The 25,423-nt window shown below is 35.2% G+C and overlaps 1 protein-coding gene and 1 pseudogene across 7 annotated transcripts in view; one reads left to right on the plus strand and one right to left on the minus strand.

Moving 5' to 3' along the window:
* Braf (B-Raf proto-oncogene, serine/threonine kinase) overlaps nucleotides 1-25,423 on the plus strand; it is a 183,316-nt gene that overhangs the window by 11,839 nt on the left and 146,054 nt on the right. The gene's annotated exons all lie outside the window — the stretch shown is intronic.
* Nucleotides 19,323-19,665, minus strand: LOC114105636 (large ribosomal subunit protein eL43-like; annotated as a pseudogene).

Raw genomic sequence — 25,423 nt, forward strand, 5'->3', positions numbered from 1 at the left:
GCTAAGTTGCTTAGGGCCTCACTAAGTTACTGAGGCTGACGTTGAACTGGCGTTCCTCCTGAACTGCTGGGATTACAGGCATGCACCACTGCACCCATAGCAGATAACACTCTTAATTGAGGTGACAAGGCATGAATATGGTAGCTTATGATTAAGATGGAGAATTACTAAATGCTATAGAAGTTCATAAATAAAAGGCTATTTTGAGCTAATGGGGTCTTGATATAAAATAGTGTTTAACCTAGGCAGGTAGAAGACAGGAAAAAGAATGGAATAGACAGTGGGAATCATATTTACAAAGAATTAGAGTTACAAATACATATAGTAGTTTTGGTTAAGGAACATAACAATCTGATTATAGTAGCAAATTCTATGATGTAAAATTTGACTAAATTAGATGGGACTGGATGATAGAGCAGACTGATAAGCTGAAAAAAAATATGCACTTTCTATTGGATGCAATTGGATAAAATTCTTTGAGGTGTTTTGTTACCAAGATTGGAGAAGGGGAAGTCAGCCATCCCACAATTCTCAGTACATTCTGCAGATTTAAAAATTATTCCAACTACCTTGGGACCTGGCTTACACATATTGAACTCTTCAGAGCACAGTTCCCACTCCCAAAGCAAAATGCATGGTGTGGATTCTACTAAAGGGTGCATGGAACTGATGGAGCTGACAGTTACGTTGCGCACAGGGAAAACCAATAAATCACCCTTTAAAAAAGAATTATTCCAACTAACTACATAACTTGCTGGATTTCAGTGATGTAAGTGAAAAAAGTAATTATGATATGAGCTTAAAAATTTAACTTTTATGTATAAGGCTTTGTTAGAGCACACTAAAAGTTTCAGGAATTTGGTTGGTACATATGTTGGAGAAAGATTAAAGTTTTTTTCTTTCAGAACTTTATCAGAGTTCTTCATCACTTTAGAGGATGTGGGGAAAAAGGTACCCTCATTAATTGCTGGTGCAACCACTCTGGAAAGCAATATGGCGATTTCTCAGAAAACCTGGAATGGAACCACCATTTGACCCTGTTATCCTGCTCCTCGATATATGCCTAAAAGAACTTAAAATCAGCATACTATAGTGACACCGCCACAACAATGTTCATATGGCTCAATTCACGATAGCTAAGATATGGAACCAACCTAGGTACCCTTCAATAGATGAATGGATAAAGAAAATGTGGTGTATATATGCAATGGAATAGTACTTAGCCATAAAGAAGAATGAAATTATGGCTTTTCCCTGTAAATAGATGGAACTGGAGTCCCTGGACCCCACTAGGGCAGGACCCCGGCAATTGGAGAGTATCACGCTAAGTGAAATAAACCAATCCCCCAAAACCAAAAGCTGAATGTTCTGTTAGATGCTAACACACAGTGGGTGGGGTGATGCGATATAGAAGTACTTTGGATTAGACAGAAGGTAATGAAGAGAGGGGGGTGGGAATGGGAAAGATAGTAGAATGAATTGGACATTACATTATGTTCATATATGAATATACCCCCCAGTGTAGCTCCACATCATGTACAACCACAGAATGGGAAGTTAACACTTCATGTATGCATAATATGTCAAAATACATTAGACTGTCGTGTATAACTAAAAAAGAACAAATAAAAATCTTCCTTCCTTCCTTCCTTCCTTCCTTCCTTCCATCCTTCCTTCCTTCCATCAAACCCAGTGCCTCACACGTGCGAGGCAGCACTCTACCACCAAGCTACAACCCCAGCCTAAAAATTAAAAAAAAAAAAAAAAAAATGTAATTTATGGCAGCACTGCTTATACAGTGTTTGTGACTCAAATATCTTCACTTGAGTCTGAAGTTGTAACTCATAGTGATTCTATGTATAATATTGCGCAAACTTATTATACTGTTTATTATAATTATTTATATATTTTGAAATATTTACTATAAATTATTTCTTTCATATAATTATTAATCATATTGGTATTAATAGGTAGTAAGCTTTTAAAATTGCACTTAGAAAGATGATCTCCTAATTTCATTTAGGACAGTTAAAGGAATTATTGCAAAATAGTTATAAAAAGGGAAATCAGTTTTTGTTCTCTGAAATGGTAGACTGGATTATTATGATTAACCTTTTTGATGAATACAACTAACCAAAAAATCTTTTTTTAAAAACAGCTTGAAGAGGGAGCTGCAAGGCCAAATTCTAGGAATAAACAGGAACCAAAGAAATAAGTGAAGGATGAAATGACTTTTGCCCTAAGGGTAGTTGCTAGTGTATACATGTTTGGACCTGGGTTCAGTAGATTTTACAGAGTGGAGAGGATAGAAGTCAAGGCCTAACATTTATCTACAGTCAGAGTCGGAAAGAACAATCTCATTGTTAGATGGAACCCCAAGGATAATCATTAGGTTATCAGCAAAGCAGAACTAAACTATCTGTTCACTCTTGTACCTCAGGGATCAAAGGGAAGGTTGAATGGAGCAAGGAAAGAAAACAAAGTAAGAAAAACAAATCTTTCAAATTTCGAGGACAGTTTTAGCCCTCACACTGATTTGCAGCCCAGGTTTGCTATGTGAGTGGTCCATCAACCCTCAAGCCATTTGTTGTGATTCCTAGTTTCAGACTAATGGTATTCCCAAGGCCTGGCAGAAGGAAATGCAAATCATTTGTGGAGAAAGGCATTTTATTCTCAAGGAGTTACTATGAATAGTAGTTAACAGCGAATAGTATGTTGTCACAAATAAGCAAGCATAGTAAAAAGAAATAACAAGCAAAATTATGTGTAATTAGAATACATGTTATATATCTGTAGAATTATTAGAGCTGTATAATTCATGCAGTTTTCTTTATGTATTTAAAAGTAAGCTTTTTAAAAATAGAAAGTAACCAAGCATGCATTCAGATGGCAGTATGAATAAGAAACAGCGGAGCAGAAATAGATCCACAAAATCCTCAGATATTATAAACATCAGATGAATTTAAAACAATTGCTGTTATGTTTAAAGAATTGAAGACGAGCAGGGAGAAAGAGATTATAAAGAGTAACTTCTTAGATTTAGGGAAAAAATGTAAATCCCAGAAATGAAAATACTGCATACCAAATATACCTAAAAGAAAGAATTAACAGATTATACTTAGCTGAAGGAAGAATTGGTTGCCTAGAAGATAAGGCAGAAGAAGCTTACCAGAATACAATCCTGAGAGTCAGAAAACTATAAAATATTGAAGAGAGTTTAAGAGACATGGAAGACAGAGTTAGACCTGACATTATTTAAGCAGAGCTTGGGAAAGATGGGAGGGGAGAAAGAGAATAGTACAGGGATAATATATGAAAAGAGATATCACACTGAAAATTTTCTTGATCTAATAAAAGACCAACTGATAGATTTAAGAAGTACATTGTTGGAACTGCAAATTGATACAACCACTCTGGAAAGCAATATGGAGTTTCCTTAGAAAACATGGAATAGAACCACTATTTGACCCAGTTATCTCACTCCACAATTTATACCCAAAGGACTTAAAATCATAATACTATAGTGACATGGCCACACCAATGTTTATACAGCTCAATTAACAGAAGCTAAGCTATGTAACCAACCGAGGTGTCCTTCAACAGATGAATGGATAAAGAAAATGTAGTGTATATATACACAATGGGATATTAGCCATAAAGAAGAATGAAATTATGGCATTTGCCAGTAAATGGATGGAACTGGAGACCATCATGCTAAGTGAAATAAGCCAATCCCCAAACACCAAAGGCTAAAATGTTCTCTCTGATATAGGGATGCTGATTCACAATAGGGGCCAGGGAGTTAGAGGTTCACTGAATTGGAGGAATTGGACAGGGGAGTAGGGGGAAGGAAGGGGAATGGAAATGGGAAAGACCGTAGAATAAATCAGACATACCTTTCCTGTGTTCGTATATGAATACATAACCAGTATAACTCCACATCATGTATAGTCACAAAAATGGGAAGCTATACTCCATGTATGTATAATATGTCAAAATACATTCTATGTCATATAACTAAAAAGAACAAATAAAAAATTTAAAAAGTGCATCTGCACCCAGACAAATCATAGTAAAATACACAAATACTAATAGAAGGAGAAAAATCTTAAAAGCTGCCAGAAACAAAGATTCCCTTCAAAGGAGCATCTATAGACTGACAGCCAACTTTTTAATCAAAAAATCATACATTCTCCCCACAAAACCAAAGGCCGAATGTTTTCTCTAATATGTGGACGCTAATTCACAATGAGGCAGGGGGCACTAGAGAAGAATAGCATTACCTTAGATTAGGAAGAGGGAAGTGATGGAAGGGGGAGGGAAGGGAATGTGGGGACAGGAAGGATAGTAGAATGAATCAGACTTTATTTTATATATATGTGTGACTGCATGACCAATATGATTCTACAACATGTTCACTCAGAAAAATGAGAATTATATCCCATCTACGTATGATATATCAAATGCATAAATGCATTCTACTGTCATGTATAACTAATTAAAACAAATAAAAAAATAAAGAAATCATACATTCTCGAAGAAAATAATTGTCAGTTGAAAGAAAATTCTGAAGTATACTTTAGTACTTTTTAGTTAAAGATTTAAAATAAAGGTCTGAAATGCAAAAGAGTATAAAGAGCAGAGAGTGACAAATATGAGGATGTTCTGAAATAAACATTAACTGTAAAATATTGGTCAGGCCTTAATTAGACTATGACACTTGAAGTATTGAGAACTTTATGTTGTCTAGGAGAGAGAGATGTGTTGTCCAATGTAACTACTAAGCCAAGAAAAAGAAATTTAAAAAAATAAGAATTGGAAAAGAAGAAATGAAACCATTCATGGACTACAGACCATGTATTTAGAAAATATACAAATGTTAATAAATTCAAAGATAACCTTATTACTGTATACTGGCAATAAATAGAAAGGAAAAATCACAATCACTGACAATAGCATAAAAAAAGATGTGCCCAGAAATAAATCTCTAATATGGCTGAAGACTTCTTAAAGCCTATTGAAATAAATTATTAAAGACTTAATGATTGGTGCCACATGCCATGTCATTGATAGATTCTGTAATGTATAGATATTAGTTCTCTTCCCAATGGATTTATATAATCCCAGTCAAATGGGTTTTTTTTGTTGTTTTGTTTTGTTTGTTTGTTTTTGGTAGTTGTAGATGGACAGAATTCCTTTATTTTATTTGTTTATTTTTATCTGGTGCTGAGGACCAAATCCAGTGCCTCATACATACTAGACAGGCGCTGTGCCCCTGAGTTCCAGCTCCAGCCCACAGTCAAATATTTTTTAATATTTAGTTTTTAGTTGTAGTGACACAATACCTTTATTTTATTTATTTATCTAACTATCTATTTATTTATTTATGTGGTGCTGAGGATTGAACCCAGTGCCTCACACTAAGTGTGATAAGTGCTCTTATCACTGAGCCACAACCTCAGCCCTAGTCAGATTTTTAATAGGGTAATGTTGGGCACAGGGTTGTTTTTTTTTATTTTGTAGAAAATCTAATTCTAAAATTCTGTGGAAGATAAATAAAGGGCCTGAAACATACAGTACACTCAAAGAAGAATAAGGTAGGAGAACTTAATCAATTATTAAACATTTCAAAGTATAGTAAACAAGACATTGTCATGAGTATAGTATAGTCTGGTTATAGTTGGACAGTGGAATAGAATATGATCTATGTGCATGGATTACTTTGATAATTGATGAATATATGCTGATAATTAGAGAATGCCTTTTTATTTGAATGATCCTGGAAACCTGAGAAAGAATAGACTCTTACTTCATAAGGTTTACAAATTCTGGATAGATTAAATGCAAATAATAAAGCTTTTTGAAGATTATATGAGAAAATTCTGTTTTTATATAGAGAGATAAGAAAGCTAAATTTAAGATGTCATTTATTCTGAAATGCACCACTATTTGTTTCTGTTTCTAAAATAAAATGCTCTATGAATGCTATTGTACAAAGTGTACCTCAATTTTCACATTTTCCATCCTCTAACATCTTAAAAACAACAAAATGTACTGCATTTCCTAAATTTTCTTACATCTGGGGGCGGGCACAACTTAGGGTGTTTTCTAAGTCAGATGCATTCTTACAATTGGGAAGTTACAGAAGGCAGCTTTCTTTTTACTGCTGTTTTGACTGGTTGGTATGGTTGTAAGATCTGTTAGATGCAATATAGAGGTAGCTAGACTAATCATTCCAGTGTTCACTACCAGCTTCATGGGAATAAAAAGCCAATAGTATTAGCAGCGGCCTCAGCTTTTGAACCTCTGGCTCTCAGAGTATCCTTTATCTCAGTTCAGTGACTGACTTCTGATTCTCAGTTGTTCCATTATTTTGAACAACTTATAAGTATCTTAGTTCTTATATTAAATGTTTTTCTAGTTGAAATATCTAAACTGATATTTTTATTTCCTTTTCTATACTGAAATCTGAATAATAAAATTTTATTGGCTTAGGGAATCATTTAATTTTTTTTTTTCTTGTGCTGGGGCTGAACCTAGGAGCATTTTACTACTGAGCCATATCCCCAGCCAGATTTTATTTTTTATTTTGAGACAAGCTGTCACTGAATGGCTGAGGGTCTTGCTAAGTTGCTGAGGCTGGCCCTGAACTTTTGATCCTCCTGCTTCAGCCTGCCAAGTCTCTGGGATTATAGTTGTGTGCACCACAACTATAATGGGTTGTTGTTTACTTGTTTGTTTTTGTGGTGCTTTTAATGGGTTGTTGTTTACTTCTTTGTTTTTGTGGTGCTAGGGATAAAGCCTAGGGCCTTGTTCATGCTTGGCAAGTGTTCTACCACTGAGCTTTATCCCTAGCCATAATTTTTTCTTGATTTTAAAAATTGTGGTAAAATGTTTATAACATGATTTTTATCATTTTAACCATTCATATGTGTATAATTCAGTGGCCTTGAATATATTTCAAATGATGTATAATCATCACCAATATTTATACCCCAAATTTTTTCATTTTCTCCAACAAAAACTCTGTATTTTATACTCATTAGGGAGATGCAATTCAAGACCATGGTGAGCTGGCACTTCACACAAGGATGACTATGATAAAAATAGAAAAAGGAAAATAAGTGTTAGCGAAGATCTGGAAAAATTGGAACCCCCATGCTACTGCTGTGAAAAACAGTTTGGTCGTTTCTCAAACCCTAAACATAGAATTACCCTATAATCCAACAATTTTGTATTAGTTGCCCCCAAAGAATTGGAAACAGAGACTTGAGCTGATAGTTATAAACTAATATTCATTGAAACATTATTTACAGTAGCCAAAAGTAGAAAACAACCCTTGTCCATCAATAGATAACAAAATGTAGTATATATGTTTAATGGAATATTATTCAGCCATAAAAAGGAATGAAGTTCTGATATGTGTTGTGACGTGGATAAACTTTGAAAACATAGTAAGGGAAATAAGTCAGACATAAAAGAATGATTTCCATGTAATCAGTTATCCAGAATAGGCAAATTCTAGAAACAAAAAGTGGAATGTTTGGGGTGTAGTTCTGTGGTAAAAGTTTACTTATCTAGCATGTGTGAGGCCCTGGTTCAATCCCTAGCATAGTTAAAAACACACACACACACACAGAAAGTTGAATAGAAGTTGCCAGAAGCTAGGAGAGAGGGAGGAATGGGAGTTACTGCTTAATATGAGGATGATCAGAATTTAATATCAAATAGAACAGTCTCAACTCTCAAATAGAACAAAATTTCTTCTCTAGGACTCATAAATGCTTAAGCATTCAGTTGAGTGTCCTTAATAGTAAGGCAACTCATTCCTTTGTTAAATATTTTTACTGTTAATAAGGATATCTCCTAATATGGAGCTCTGATACAGCTTCCTTTAATTTCTATCATCATCCCAGTTCAGTTTTCTGGAACATTATAGAACAGTCTATCTCTTCTTTCTGTCATGTATTTCCACTCCTCATTTTTTAACACACACACACTCTTCAGGACATTGCTTTGACCATGTCAAGGTCACCCCCCACCCCACATCCAAAAACCTTCCCCGATTGCTACTGCTTTGAGCTTTTGCTTTTGCCTCCTCATACTTACTGTTTACTCTCAGTGCTTATTCATATTCTAACTGTTTGACAATCTTCCACTTCTTATTGCTCCATAGAATCTGTTCTTTGAACAGTTGAACTGCTTTCTGAGCTATATTGTCAGTCCTGTGTTTCCAGTTGTCTCTTGGGCATTTTTATGTGAATGTCTCACTGACACCACAAAGTCAGCAAACCCTATACTTAATGAGTTATCTTTCCTTTTAAATTACATCTTCCCTTTTCCTTATAATCCTCTCCACCTATTTTAATTTGTACTTGAAACCCCAGAGCATCTCTGTTTTGTCCTCTTGTTTTTGCTGTGTGGCAAGCTCCCAAATCCTTTTGATTTCCCCTCTGCAATAATGCATCTATTTTTTTCTTCCTCTCCTCTCTCATTACTCTTATTTAGGTCCTGATTGTGTCTCTCCAAGATCTTTTTTTTTTTTTTTTAACCAGGGATTGAACTCAGGGGCACTCAACCACTGAACCACATACCCAGCCCTATTTTGTATTTTATTTAGAGACAGGGTCTCTTCGAGTTGCTTAGTACCTCGCCTTTGCTGAGGCTAGCTTTGAATTCTTTGTGATCCTTCTGCCTCAGCCCCCTTAGACGCTGGGATTATAAGCATGCACCTCTACATCTTCCTGGTAGTTCTTTTCTTTATAAGATAGTTTATACTATGCAGTCATTGGTTACATATGTTTATTCCCCTATAGTGTAGAAGTCAAATATTGAGACTCTTTGTGCTAGGCTGCATGCTGGGTACTGAGTTATAGAAATGAATGGTAGTCTCTGTCCTCAAGGAGCTTACATTCTAATGGTAGAAACAAACAAATCAAGAATTAAGGACAGTGTAGTTTAGTGAAAATGTGCCCCAGATACAGAAGGATCAGGGAAGAGGGCACATGATTCAAAGTTAGTAGAGGGAATGGAGGACAGAAATATTTCCTAGGAAAGGAGATGCTTAAATTAAACAATTTTTTAATTTACTAGGAATTGATTTTGTAATATATTTTGTTTTAGTTGTAGGTGCACACAATACCTTTATTTTATTTTTATGTGGTACTGTGGATCGAACTCAGCACCCTGCACGTGCTAGGCGAGCACTCTACTGTGAGCCACAACCCAGCCCAGGAATTGATTTTTATTCATAGTAACAGGGGTGTTACTATGAATACCTTGCTATGGAGGCTGTTTGACAGTCTTCCGCAGCCCTACTCAGGAGGCTGAGGCAGGAGGATCACAAGTTTGAGGACAGCTCAGGCAACTTAGTGAGAGCGTCTCAAAATGAAATAAACAAAAAACAAAAAGGGCTGGGGATGTAGCTCAATGGTAGAGCACCCCCCAGTGCTGCAAAAAAGAAAAAATAAATCCTTTCCCTGCCTTGAGCTTATAAAATTATGCCTTTTTATTTGTGTAAAAGCTTTTTGGATTTACCTTTTTATATTTAATATACTGAGAATTTACTTATTTATTTATTTTTTTAATATTCCCACCCCTTTTTATTTTTTTAACTATCTCCAGCCCTTTTAATTTTTTATTTTGAGACAGGTTCTTGCTAGGTTGCTTAGGGCCTTGCTAAATTGTGGAGGGAGATCTCAAACTTAAGATCCTCTCAAGTCACTGGGATTACAGGCATGGGCCACTGTGCCCAGCAAATTTTAAATATTTAAGGTGTGCAAGACTTTTGTAAAGAAGAATAGTTAAATCTTATCAAGAGACATACAGATCACCTAAATAAATGGAGTTGCATACTACATATTAGGATAGATTGAAAGACCCGAGTGGTAAAAATATTTTTCTTAAAATGATAGTAGATATATTGAAATCTAAATACACATCCCTATAGGCTTTTCTGTGGAACTTAACAACCTAGTAGAACAGTTTCTGTGGAAGTGGAAAGGAACAAGAATAGTTAGAATATTCTTAAAATAAGGTGGATTTTAATTCATCTTCTCAGTCAACAAATTTTGACTGCTGTAGCTAAGCACTGCTGGGACCTGGTTATTACCTGGGTGAATGTAGACATGTCTCCCATCTAAGGTTCACAATCAGATCTACTTGTAGTGACACCTACAATGTTTAATAGACCACTCCCTAAAATATCAGATGGGTGCTAGGACTACCAACAAACTTACTACTCCAGTTTTATTATTTGAATTTTATGTTTTCCTGGATATATATATGTTGGGGTTTTTTTTCTTTACATTTTCTGTAATTGGTTTTTCCTAATTTCTCTTTATAGGAGGAAGCCTAGTACTAGATGTTTTGCTTTAAATAAATCTTTAAAATAGTATTAGTTGGATCACAGCTTTGTGAGAAGGGAGAGGGGTCAGAGAAGAATGTATGACTGAGTGATATCTGAAGAGGTGCCCCACCTTAGGAAGAGAAGGAGGAGGATGATCTTGAGGCTTTCACAGGCATGGACTTTGAGTTGCAGTCTGAAGAGTATCTGAGCCACCAATAAAAAGATGAGGGCTGGGGTTGTGGCTCGGTGGGAGAGTGCTGTCCTAGCATGTGTGAGGACCTGGGTTTGATCCTCAGCACCACATAAAGATAAATAAATAAAGGTATTGTGTCCATCTACAACTAAAAACTATTTTTAAAAGGGGAGGGCAGATAAATAACAAATTAAAGGTAATACAAAATAGGTGCTATGTTGCTGATGAATTTTTTATATGCTTTGGCGGGGGAGTAGGTGGGTGGACATATGATATATGACACTTGCAGAAACAATTATTTATTATGTTGAATAAATGAAGTCAGGACACCCCCAACACATACCTGTTACTATGAATAAAAATCAATTCCTGGGCTGGGGTTGTGGCTCAGGAGTAGAGCACTCGCCTAGCACATGTGGGGTGCTGAGTTCGATCCTCAACACCACATAAAAATAAAATAAAGGTATTGTGTCCAATTATAACTAAAACAAAATATTTTTTAAAAATTAATTTCCAGTAGATTAAATATAAAAAGGTAAATCCAAAAAGCTTTTACCAAATAAAAAGAGATAATTTTATAAGCTCAAGGCAGGGAAAGGATTTATTTTTTCTTTTTTGAAGCACTGGGGGTGCTCTACCATTGAGGAGCTACATCCCAAGCCCTTTTTGTTTTTTGTTTATTTCATTTTGAGACGCTCTCACTAAGTTGCCTAAGCTGTCCTCAAACTTGTGATCCTCCTGCCTCAGGTTCCTGAGTAGCTGGGACTGCAGTATGTGTTCCCACCTGGCTCTTTTTGGTGCTGGCAGTTGAACCCAGATCCTTAAGATTCCAACAACCGAACTACTCCCCCAGCCCAGGAACAGATTTTTTAAATAAGACTCAACATTTAACCACAAAAATTTGATAAATTTGACTATTAAAAATAGACACTTCTTAAGCCATTCCCCAAAAACCAAATGCCGAATGTTTTTCTCTGATATAAGGATGCTGATTCATAATGGGGATGGAAGGGAGCATGGGAGGAATACATAAACTTTAGATAGGGCAAAGGGGAGGGGAGGGGAAAGGAGGGGACATGGGGGTAGGAAAGATAGTGGAATGAGATGGACATAATTACCCTAAGTACATGTATGAAGACACAGATGATGTGACTCTACTTTGTGTACAACCAGAGATATAAAAAAATTGTGCTCTTCATGTGTAATATGAAATAAATTGCATTCTGCTGTCAATATATAATAAATTAGAATAAATAAAATAAAAAATAGAAACTTTTGCTCATTGCGACCTTATTAAGAATCTTTAAAGACAAAGTACAAAATTAGTAAAGGTACTTGCAACACACATATTATCTATTGGTATATAATAAATTACCCCAAAATTTAGCAGCTGAAAATAACATTTATCTCAGTTTTTGTGGGTTAGGAATCATTGCAACTTAGTTTGCTGGTTCTGATTCAGGGGTCTCATGAGGCTATAATAAGTCAAGGGCTACAGTCATCTCAAGGCTTTATTGAGGGAGGATCTGCTTCTGGGCTTCCTCATGTGGTTTAGCTGACTTCAGAACATCTATTGCCAAATTTTTCTCACATTGGCCTCTTCACAACATGGCTTTCCAGAAGAGAGTGAAAGAGACGGCCCAAGATGGAAACCACAGCCTTTTTGTAACCTAATTTTAGAAGTGATATCCCATCACTTCTGCCATGTTGAATTAGAAGTAAATTAATAAATCAAATCTATATACTCAAGGGGAAGAGATAGTACGATGTATGAATACCAAGAGGTAAGGTTCCTACCACAACATGGAATGGTCTTTAACTTCATTAACAATTAGGGAAATAAAAACTAAAACCACAGCAAGATAGTTTTCTATAAATCATACTGATAGAAATGAAAACACTTGACAGTATCAAGCGTTGGTGATGATATGGAGTGGCAGGAATTTTCTTCCACTGCTGGTGACAGTGCTGATGGAAGTGTAAATGGGAAGAGCTATTTTGGAAAATAACAGAATGTGCTACAACAAGCAATACTACTCACAGACATTCACCCCTCTCCTGTGGTTCTCAAACTTGAGGTGCATCAGAACTACCTGGAGGGATTGTTAAAATTTCTGAACTGGATCTATTCCCCCCATTGTTTCTGATTAGATAGGATGGAGTAGGGGCTGATAATTTGCCTTTCTAAGTTACAAGGTGATGCTGATGCTGCTGGTCCAGGAATCATACTTTGAGAGTCAGCCATAGCGCTAAAGAAATGTGTGAAAGGGAAACTAGGAAGCATATCTATAGGTATGTTTATAATATCATTATTTAAATTAGCACAAAAATATTAAAAAATTCAAGTGTCCCTCAGTAGTGGAATAAATAAATCATTTTGTATTTAATTATAAAATAAAAACATGGTTCAGATAGAGGAGAAAATCAAACTATAAACATCCCCTGCATTAATATACATGAATCACATAAATACAATATTAGTCAAACATAAGAAGCAATGTGCAACATAATTCTATTCATAAAAAGTTCAAAAGCAAATGATACTGTAGTATTCAGGAATGCAAATATAGGTACTAGAATTATAAGGGAATCATTACCAAGGTAGTGATGAATGATAATAATTACCTTAGGAATGACAAAAAGTGGATGTGATTGAGGAATGGCACAGAGAGCGACTTAAGATTGGCACTGCTATCTATATTCTTAACTTGGACTGAGTTACTAAAGGTTTACTTTACAATTATTATTATTTTTTTCCTGGTGGGGGTGGGTATCAGGGATTAAACTCAGAGACACTCAGTCACTGAGCCATATCCCCAGTCCTTTTTTGAACTTTAAAATTTAGAGACAGGGTCTCACTGAGTTGCTTAGGGCCTTGCTAAATTGCTGAGGATGGCTTTGAACTGGTGATCCTCTTGTCTCACCCTCTTGAGCTGCTGGAATTACACACATGCGCCACCATACCCAGCTTCAGTTATTCTTTAAACTATATGTTTTGTAAATCATTTACATAATTTTATAATAAAAAGGAGAAAAATTATATCATTTTGATTTCCATCTCTGATTATTAATGATGTTGAATTTATTTTATATGTTTCTTAGCCTTTGAATTTTTTCCTTCCTAATTATTTATGGATATCTTAAGTTTGTTTTTACATTTTATTTTTAGGTGTCCTCTATTATGAACATTGTTTGTTATCCATTATGTGTTGAAATATTTTCTTCTAGTCCTTAGTTATAAGCAAGTTTGTTGTTATTGTTTATGTGGCCAAATTTATTCATCTTTTCATTTACCACTTTTGTTTCTTATTTGGAAATTTTTCTCTCTGGGATAACAAAGGATATTCTGTATGTTGTCTTCTAATAAATTTAAAATTTGAAAAATTTATCTTCAGTTATTTACGCAGTTTGGTTATGAAGATATTTGGGTAGTCAAAATTATCCCAACACTGTATATATGTATGTGCATGATTTTTTTCTCACTGATTCATGAACCAATCTCATGATATATTCCAGATTCCTGTTTGTCTGTAATAGCATCAGGTCCACACTACTACTTTATATATAATATCTTGGTTTGTGGTAATGCCGGTCTTTTTCTTTCATTTTGCACAACCCTGTGCTTATTTACTCTTGTGACCATTAGAATCAGATTGTCAAGTTCCATAAAATGTCCTTTTGGAATTTTGATTGTGATTGTTTTGAATTTGTATATTAACATAGGGACATATATATGAGATGTTTACAATTATAATGCAGAGTTCTTCAACTTATGAACTTGGTCTTTATCTTCATTTATTTAGGTCTTTTAAAGTTTTCCTTAAATAAAGATTTGTAGTTTTCTAAGTAATGCTCTCATACTTGGGGGAGTGGGAGTTGATTTTATTCCTGGGAATCTTTGTGCTATTATGAATGAGATCTGTTTTTTTAAATGATCTTTTCTTGGGCTGGGGATATAGCTCAGTTGGTAGAGTGCTTGCCTTGCATGCACTAGGCCCTGAGTTTCCCCATCTCCCCGCCCCACCCCCCAAAAGGTCAGTATGTTAAATGATCTTATCATTTGGTGGCGGTATAGGAAAATTGTTGGTTACTTTGTGCATGGATTTTGTGTTTGGTTCTTAAAGAATGCTTATTACCTCAAGTTCACATTAGATTTTTAAGTTACTTATATCAGCAAATAGTTGTTTTATTTGTTCTTTTTCCATTCTTATATGTTTTGTTCTTGTTCTAATGGATTGGATTAGGGCCTTTCACAGATTGGATAGTTGCAATAATATCTTTTAATACTTCTATCTTTAATGGAAATGCCATCTTATGCTTAATGATGTATTATAATCTTATAGATATTCTGAAGTTTAAAAATGTTTCTTCCATTTCTAGTGTGCTGAGAGGTGTTCTTAAATCATAAAAGGGTATTGAGTAAGTAATTATAGACATCCTATTTATATTATAGACATCCTATCCACTCTTGAATTACTTGATACATTTTATTACAATATATTCCTTTAATTCATTGTTGAATTTGATTCACTGATGCAGCTTTTGTTTTTTTAAATTTTTTTAGATGTTGGTGGACCTTTATTTTATTCATTTATTTATGAGAATTGAACCCAGTGCCTCACACATGCTAGGCAAGCGCTCTACCACAGAGCCAGAACCCCAGCTCAGCTTTTTATTTTTGATGTTTATATTTGTATTCATAAATGAGATTAGTCTATAGCTCTCTTATGCAATTACACCCTAGTTTTGGCATCAGCGTTTTATTAGGTATTTGTATTATTAGAAAGAGCCGATCTGCTTTCCATTTTTTTTCCTTTATCTTGGACATTTTTTATGCCAGTCCAGAGAATATGTTTCTTGAAAGTTGTTTGAATGGACTTTAAGTAACTTTTAGTTTAAACCTTTTTTTTTTTTTTTTTTTTTGTACAGGGGCACTCGACCAGTGATCCACATCCTCAGGCCTGTTTTGTATTTTTGCTTAGCGCTTCGCCCTTGCTGAGGCTGGCTTTGAACTCATGATTCTCCTTTGCCAGCCTCCTGAGCTACAGGGATTACAGGCATGAGCTACTGTGCCTGCGCCCGGCTACTTTAAACCTTTTTGAGTGAACTTTAGATATTGATGTTGTGTACCACATTTGTTTGGGGTTTGGTTTTTGAGCCCACTGCCTTTTTTTTTTTTTTTAATGAATTAGTTTATCCCATTTATATTTTGTTGGTAGGGCAGTTTTCACATATTTTTTTCGTTGAGGCCTTTGTTTTTTCTCCTATGGATTTATATACGTGCATGTGTGTATGTGCACTTGTTTCCCATCTAGTAATTTTTGGTGGTTTATAAGTCTTAGTAATTCTGCTAACTATCTTTATAGATGTAATATCTTTAAACCTCTATTTCTTGATTTGCCAAGATAATCAGGATTCTCTTAATCCTTTGTTATTAAAGATAGGAAAATTAAAGCACTTGTACTTTCCCTACCTCCATCTACCCTCTTTTACCTCTTCATATAGGAGATAAACCTTGTTTTTGTTTTTTTTTAAGAGAGAGAGAGAGAGAGAAAGAAAGAATTTTAATATTTATTTTTTTTTAGTTTTCGGCGGACACAACATCTTTGTTTGTATGTGGTGCTGAGGATCGAACCTGGGCCGCTCGCATGCCAGGCGAGTGAGCTACTGCTTGAGCCACATCCCCAGCCCAAGAGATAAACCTTGTTAATGATTTATTATTGTCATTTGTTTTGTACTTTATACCTAAGTCTCAAAGTGATGTGTTTAAATGGAATTAATGTTTACCTTTAATTCTTTAAAATCCTGGATTCTTAATTTCTGATTTTTACTATTTATTCATCTTTTCATCAGCTGAATTATACTGTCAAATAAATTTAGATCAGCTGGGCGCGGAGGTGCCCAGTGACTCAGGAGGCTGAGACAGAAGGATTGCAAGTTGGAGGCCAGCCTCAGCAGTTTAGCAAGGGACTAAGCAACTTGGCAAGATCTTGTCTCAAAATAAAAAGGACTTGGTAAACGTCACTGTGTTCAATTCCCTGTACCAAAAAAAAAAAAATTTAGATTGATTTTTATGGTCTTAGTACTTACGTAAAAGTGGGCAACTATAAAATTGTCAGATAGTGTATTTTTTCTGCTGAATTCTGTAGATACTTTTTCATAAACTTTTTTTCTTCTAGATTAAGTATTACTGAATAGAGAAGATGTAAGATGAGCCTGAATGCTGTTTTCTATTCTTAGTTACCAAATGTACTAACTTCTCCAGCATCAAACTTTCTGGTATTGGTACATTCATTATTTTTTGTTCATCATGTACATCATTTAATTATATGTTAGATGTTCTTTATCTTCAGTAATTAGCATTATTTCACATTTTAACTCTTTATTCTTTTCATTAACTTAAATGTGGCTTTTTTTTTCCTCCCTCACATTTACCTTCTATGTTCCTAACAAGTGTTTATTCCATTTCTTGTTATTTTCAGTATGACTTTCCTATCTTCATTTATTTCTCTAACCTGCTAATTTACTTTTTAAAAATATATATATTTTTTAGTTGTAGATGGACACAACACCTTTATTTTATTTTTATGTGGTGCTGAGGATCAAACCCAGTGCCTCACACATGCCAGACAAGTGTGCTACCACTGAGCCACAACCCCAGCCCCTCCTAATTTATTTTTTTTCTTTTTCATCTGTTCCTCAATCTTTCTTTTTAAACTTTTTTTCTTTAAAAAAAAGTGGATTTAATAGTGGTAGTTGGGGCTGTATCAGACAGTTTGTTTCCCTGACACAGACATCTGCTATACATTTTATCTGCCTTTTGCCTATTATGTTCCCATCCTCCTCCTCCACCATTTTTGTTGGGGCAGGGATGTTAAAATTTCTAAACATAGGCCCCATGCTGGATCCTTCATTGTTCATCTGTCTCCTTTAAGTAGACTACTTCTATTTGAGCCTCTCTGCTCAAGAATGCTGTGGGGAACACCAGGGAGAGTGAACCCGGACAGGTCAAGCTTTTTACAGACATCTTGTCTCAGAAAGCTTCCTCAACAAATCTGTTATGTTCTCATCACTCCTTTTAAAAAATCTTTCTTCCCCTTACTGCCATTTTGGGCCAAGCCAGTCAGTCAGGATGAAGAATCCACTCAGGCAGGAGATAGGTGCAGATTATAGTAAAGCTTGATAATAGATTGCTGTTTAACAAATTGACATTCATTTTTATTCTGCTCAGCTGACATTGACTTTTTAATCATTTATATGTAATCATCAACAGTCATTCTTACTAAGGAATTGATTCCCATTAGAAGAACAATATTAAAGAAACTTACTTTTGTTTAAATTAGAATTTTCTAAACCTTGTTGACTTGGAGCATTGCTTGTGCGTATGTGATAACATACTATAAAACATTTAGGGAAATGCTATTTAATACCAAACTCTTGTGCTTCTTCTCAAGCATGTTTTTTTCTGCCTCTGGCCTGGAATGCTCTCTAACTTCATCTTCCCATCACCAGGGCCCCTTACCCCCAGTGATTTATGGGAGACAATTAGAAATTGTATATATATGTATATGTACGTGTGTGTGTGTGTGTGTGTGTGTATATATATATGTGTGTGTATATATATATATATATATATATATAGTAGGTGGACACAATACCTTTATTTTGTTTTTTAAATATTTATTTATTTATTTATTTTTAGTTGGACACAATACTTTTATTTATTTATTTTTATGTGGTGCTGAGGATCAAACCCAGTACCTCATGCATGCCAGGCAAGAGCTCTCTTACTGAACAGCCCCAGCCCCTGGAAATGTTCTGATGATCATAATGACTAGAGAATGCTTGTCACTCAATGCCATAGGCCGGGGAATGCAGTTGCCCCACCCAAAGTACCACTCATATACCCCTTGGAGGAACACTGAACTCATCAACTTTTACTCAGTCTTTTATAACTCAGTTCTGGTTATCTTTTCCAGAAGCTTTCTCTAACTTCTTTTGTCTCCTCCCCACACTACCTCCATCCCTACTCCTCTTTCATCCTGCTTGAACTCTTGTGACATTTTATATACACTAGATTACTGAAGTAAGTTTTTTACAATATAGTTGTCTAGCAATGTGTAATTCACCCTCACTATGGGAGCTCAAGTTTTTCATGGTAGAGATTTTTTGTGACATTGGTTCATGACAAATATCTTTCTAAAAAAATGCATGTTACTTGACATTAATGAATGAGTTGTACTTTTAATATAAATTAGAAGTGTGGTATTACTCTTAAAAAACTATGCTTTCTTATACTGCACTGATAATATTGTATAATAATAATCTCACTAAAAGTATGCTTTTTTTTCAGATATGGATGATAGAATTTAGAGTAGTGTTTTGTTTTGATTTTAACCTTGTCTACACATTGGAAAAACTGGAAGAACTTTTTTTAAAAAAATTTTTTTAATGTATATCCTTTGTGTATTTTAGCACATTTTACCTTTAAAACAAATTTTGTACAATATGTCAGTGTATCTCTAAGTAGTTGAACAGTGTTTTAAAAAAACAAAAAAAAGCTAAGTATATACCGAAGCCGCAAGACTTAGTTTCATGCCATTATCATCTGACTACTGAGGAAAAAAGACCTGAATTACAATAACCCATCTCAGCAAAATTTTCCAATTAAAATTAGAAGGGCTTCAATTTACAAATCTTTTGAAAGATCATCCTGAACATCAGAACATCCTGTTAATATAATTAACAACAAACCACAATTTTGCTATATGGAAGAACTTTCTACTGGTCTTTCAATTCCTTCAGCCTTCTAATTGCAGAGTTGACTGTGATGGCAGAAGTGGTGTTGTAGGTCCAGGACCACCAGCCACAGTTTTCATGCAGGAACCACAGTGCCAGATCCCCACAGCCCGACTCTTCATCTTGGTTTTGCCTCAAGGGAACATGTATACTTGGCGTGCTGGCTGATTTTAATTTTCTTCACCATTTTCCGGAGGGAGGCACCGACGATTTCGACTTTCTTAGTGCGTTTAGCCATGTCACCGCCACTTAGGCCCGAGACTAAAGAGGAAAAGATGTTTTGCACAGGCGCAATTTAGGCGGGGGAAGAACTTTAAAAAGTGCAGGTACCTATGTCCTATTCTCAGAGATTCTGGTGTTTGAGAGTAAGTCCCTCAAGTGATTTTTAATCTGTAGTAGGTATTGAAAACTATCATTTTATGAGCCACTGATGTACAACATTTTGGAAATTCAGAAAACAGAAGACTGAGAAGCTACTAAATTACTGAAACAATGAAAAGAGTAGGGGATTCTAACTTAAAAAAAATACTAAAAAGAGCTTGTGAGTTCTTCTGAGGGCAAGGAACTTGTCAGTTTTGTTCAGCTCAGCTCTCAGATCAAGTCTGAGCACAAGTAGAGATTTGGTAAATATTGACTGAATAAAAGCATATCATTGGTTTAGTTAAAAGATAGTTGCTGAAGAACTATAGAAATCAGTCATACACAAAAATATTTTGCAATGATACAGTGTCACTTTAATTTTATAATTAGTTAAATTAAGAACTGAGTATTTAATTCACTTGTTATTTCAGTTCATCTCATTATTTATTTTGTGCCAGGCACTGAAGCCCATGTGATTCTCAGATCAACTTAATGAAGTTTGTATCATTCAAAGAATGATAGGGATACTGACACTTGAGGGCTGAGTAACTTGCCCAAAGTTGCGTAGCTAAGTGGCAAAGCAGCAATTCTGATTTTAAAGCCTATGTTCTTAACTAATATATTGGATCATAAGTCTTCACAACAACTCCAAGAGTTAGATATGATAATCCCATTTTGTTAGATGAAGTTTGTTTAGAAAGGTTATGCAACTTGCCTAGGGGCACACTGCTTAAGTGGAAGATCTGGTATTTGGATCCAGACATTATGACTCCAGAGGTCATGCTTGTAACCACTGTGCTGTTGGAGCCTCCTCACTTAGTAATGTTTAATGTACAGCCACCCCTTTTTGTGAGGTTTTTAACCACAGTTGTTCACAGTTTTTCTGTTGGTTTTATAACTTCGGGCGTCTTCACTGGTTTTCTACAGATGGTTTTCAATGTGGATTTTTATCTTGGTTCAGATAAGTACCTTGGGCATGCTATTCCTGGAGAATTAAAACATTACTAGGTTCTTTTCATTCTTATTTTCTATTTTCTTTTAGTGATTCTAAATTAGATTTTTCCTCTGCCCTAGGGATTGAACCCAGTGGCATACTACCACTGAGCTACATCTCCAGACCTTTTGATATTTTTTATTTCAAAGATAGGTTCTTGCTAAGTTGCTAAAGATGGCATTAAACTTGTGATTCTCCTGCCTCAATATCCCAAGTAGCTGGGAGTACAGGCAAGCTACTGTAACTTATCTTTGAATTAGAATTTTAATAAACTTGTTTGTATTAATGCAGTCTTTTTGTAAACTTCAGTTGTTTGAATCAGTAGTCTTCACACTTAAATTTTGTGCCCTATTAGCAAAAAGAATTTGAACACATTATTTCCACTCTATATTTGTTTTGTGTCTAACACTATATAAAATCATGATCATACATTATAAAATTTGAACATTTATTAGCATTTTTTTAAAGCTAAACTAAAAAGAAAACAAGTTTGAAATTGTTATTGACTTTGTCCATCTTTGGGTTTATATGCTAAGTCATAACATAATCCTTAGGGCAAGTGTCATCATTACAATACTGATACAAATTCATATTTTAAATAATCGAGTTAATTTTTTTAATATTTATTATTTTTTAGTTGTAGTTGGACACATTATCTTTATTTCATTCTTATGTGGTGCTGAAGATTGATCTCAGGACCTCAACGTGCTAGGCGAGCGCTCTACTGCTGAGCCACAATCCCAGTCCTAGAGGTAATTTTTTTTAATGATCCAGTTTCTCATCAGATCTGATTAGATCAGGGTTTCTCAATCTTGACACTGTTGATTTTTTTTTTGTTTGTTTGTTTGTTTGATTGTTTTTGTTTTGTTTAAAGAGAGAGAGAGAGAGAATTTTTTTAATATTTATTTTTTTAGTTTTTCAGTGGACACAACATCTTTATTTTATTTGTATGTGGTGCTGAGGATCGAACCCAGGCCACGTGCATGCCAGGCAAAGCGCGTTACCGCTTGAGCCACATCCCCAGCCCACTATTATGTTTTGAGCTGGATAATTCTTGGTTGTGGAGGACTATCCTGTGAATTGTAAGACGTTTAGCAAATGCCATGGCTTCTATCCACTAGGTGCCAGTAGTACTCTTCTTCCAATAGACATCAGAACAGTGGATTATAGGGGCTGGGTTGTGGCTCAGTGGTAGAGTGCTCACCTAGCATGCACGAGGCACTGGGTTCGATCCTCAGCAACACATAAATGTAAAATAAAAATATGGTGTCCACCTAAAACTTAAAAATAAATATTAAAAATAAAAAGAAGAATGGATTATAGTGCAATGGCCAGAGCTGTGGTCTATAGTATAAGTAAGTATGGGGTGTTGGCCAGCTTTGTATCTAGTAATATATTCATCTAGAAAACAAAGAAAATCAGGTTTGCATATTTAATATTTACATGGGTACCCTCCTTTGGGTCTCTAGAGACTTTCAGGTGTCTCTTGGGAACAAAATCACCCCTGGTTGAGAACTACGATTGGATTGGATTGGATTGGATTGTGGACTTTTGTCCTGCATTATGACCAACAAATAGCTCGTACTAGGAACAGGCGAAGCATTGGCTTTGACTTTTTCTGGAGCAATAGCGTTATCTTCAACACTATTCATTTATAGGAATGATCTTAAGTTACTTGCCATTCTATAAGGTTTTGGTAAAACTCAATACAATCCATACATTTACTTAACTCAGTCTGTGGGAATCAAAGTATGCTCACAATAAGAGTTATGTGCAAGAAGAAAGCAACACTGTCAAGTGCTCTGCTGTATGGAACACCCAGTCTTCAGTGTGCTTCTTGACCATATGGGACATATTCCTCTGATATTAGCCCCAGGGGTGTGAATGTTAAAAGCTGGGGTTTTTTTCCCTTTAATTGTCTAGATGAATACATTACTAAATAATGTAACCAGCCAACACCCCCAATAAAGAGTGCTCTCAGGAGTGTGTATACTTTTTATAGACTACAGCTTTGACCATTCCACTACTGTTCAGTTCATGTCATTTCAGCAGTAGTATTCAAAAGGAAATAGGTGTGATGGCACACACCTATAATCCCAGCAAATGAGGCTGAGGCAGGAAGTTCAAGGCCTCCACAGCTTAGCAAGGCCCTAAGCAATTTAGTGAGAACCTGTCTCAAAATAAAAAATTAAAAGGGCTGGGAATGTGGCTCAGGGTGTAAGCACCTTTGGGTTCAATCCCCAATACAAAGAAGAAGAAAAAAGAAAGGGAAAAATAATTGAAGCTCTCTGAATTGACTTCCACCTGGGTTCATCAGGTTAGCTGATGTTCTCCATTTAAAAAAAAAAAAAATTGCTGCATGTTAGGTGTTATTCATATTTAAAAGAAGATACTTGGAATGAATGCTTGTTTTATAGTTTCAAGTTTACATAAAATGCTTAAGGTCTAGGCTTGCCATTTCTTCTTTTTTTATATATTTATTTTTTAGGTGTAGATGGACACAACATAATCTTTATTTTTATGTGGTGCTGAGGATCGAACCCGGGCCCTGCCCATGCTAGTCACAATCCCAGCCCTATTGCCATTTCTTCAGTTAACCAATCACCAGACATAATTACTTTGATTAAAGGGATTTCTTTTGTATCATATCAGCGTTGGACTTGTGATCATTTACTTTAGAGTTAGAATGATAGTTTCTTTCAGCAACCTATTTATCTGGTCAACTAAATTCAGAGCTGAATTATTACACAAAAAGTTTTCACAGTTCCTCTTTTGGAATAGTCATATACTCTAAGAATATTGACTTTCTCCTTGCTGCCTTACAGGTAAGAGTATTGGATCTATCAGCAGCTCAGACCTGGTTACTTCTTGGCTATAATTGTAGCATGCTTTTCATGAGATTCCGTGCCTCAAGTACTTCTCTGACTTGTTGGTTAACCTAAACATATTGCCAGAGTAAACATCTTAAAGTATCATGCTTAATCCAATCAAAAGCCATTTGTAGCAATAAAAACTGCATTAAACAATTTTACTATATGTGATTTGCTTAGATGTGGTCTCTGTAATCAGGAAATCTCTATTAATCATCAAAATACATACATGTACACATACAAACACACATATATCCTAAATTGTGATATATGCCAAAAGAAAAAATATGGAGTGTTATGAGAATGTAATGAGTATCTAATATGGATTGAGAGAAGCGTGAGGGAAAGTCTTCTGAGAAAGTGAGATTTAAACTCTGAAGGAACTCTCTTTGTTTAGAAAAGTGCTGAGTGAAGAGTGTTCCAGGAAGAAGGATTAAAATGTGTGAATGGGGGGGGGGGGGCTGGTGTTATGGCTCAGTGGTAGAGCACTTGCCTAGCATGTGTGAGGCACTGGGTTCCATCCTCAGTACCACATAAAAATAAATAAAATAAATAAAAAAAAATTTAATGTGTGAATCTGTGGTTGTGCTTACTGAATACAGGGTGGAGAGAATAGTATGTAATGAAGCAGAAGGTAGGCAGAGATGATATCTTGTAAGATCTTAATTTCTATACTACAAAGTTTAAGTTTTATTCTGATTGGGAAGGCTTTAAAGTGTGTAAGTGATAGAAGTGAGTAAAGTATGTGTTTTAGGGATTTTACTATGGAAAATGGAGGAGAGTTGAATAGGAATAGTGCAAAACAAGTAAGGGAACCAATTAGGATAGAGTAATGACAGTAAACAAGGTAACTCAAGAAGTGATTGATTAACTCATCAAAAACTCGTCACAAGCATGAGCAGAATAACATTTGGAATAAACTTATGCAAGCCCATCTAATAGTAGTATTGTAAGGAATTAAAACAAGTAGTGCTGACCATTTATTTGGTCCTTGTCTCCAAAGTAAAATCTAAACTCCACTGAAGGTTTTTCAGCCAACATTTATTTCTTTATCTTCTCCTAAACTCTTACATATGCAATAGCCAAACCAAACTTTTAAACCTAGTTATTATGAACATACACTATACCTTGATGCCTCTAATAATTGTTTCCTGTGACAGTCAATCTGATAACCATGAAAGATAGTAAATAAATAATAGGTAGTGTATATAGTGTGGACAAACTGGACAAGGGGATTAGGTGTGTGTATGTGTGTGTGTAATAAGAGGAAGGATGAATTGGTTTAGCATCAGTATTTTGCTTGTGAAAATTAAAGACCTATAGTATATGAACCATAGGGTTATTTCTAAAATATGTATAAAGTTACATAATACAAATGGATAAAAGTATTGAAAATTCTGCTTAAGCGTTAAAGTAGTATGACATAAATTGATCTACCAAAAATAATCACAAAACTTCGTCTAAGAATGAATCAGGCTTGCCTGACCCATGGTGGTCCACCCCTGTAATCTCAGTGGCTCAGGAGGCTGAGGCAGCAGGATTGAAAGTTCAAAGCCAGCCTCAGCAAAAGCTAGGCACTAAGCAACTCAGTGAGAACTTGTCTCTAAATAAAATACAAAATAGGGTTGGGGATGTGGCTCAGTGGCCAGGTGCCCCGGAGTTCAATCCCCGGAATCCCCCTTCCTACCAAAAAAGAATATATGATATTTATAATATATGAATATTACTTTAGAAAGTTTCCTTATAATTTGGCTTATTTTAAAAAGTGAATTTTAGTAAATAGATTTTATCTTTAAATTTAGTTAATATAGCTATAATTATACAAACAGCTTTAATTGTATAAATTCTTCCCTTGTTTA

This window comes from Marmota flaviventris, chromosome 1, assembly GCF_047511675.1.
Source record: "Marmota flaviventris isolate mMarFla1 chromosome 1, mMarFla1.hap1, whole genome shotgun sequence".
NCBI lineage: Eukaryota > Metazoa > Chordata > Mammalia > Rodentia > Sciuridae > Marmota > Marmota flaviventris.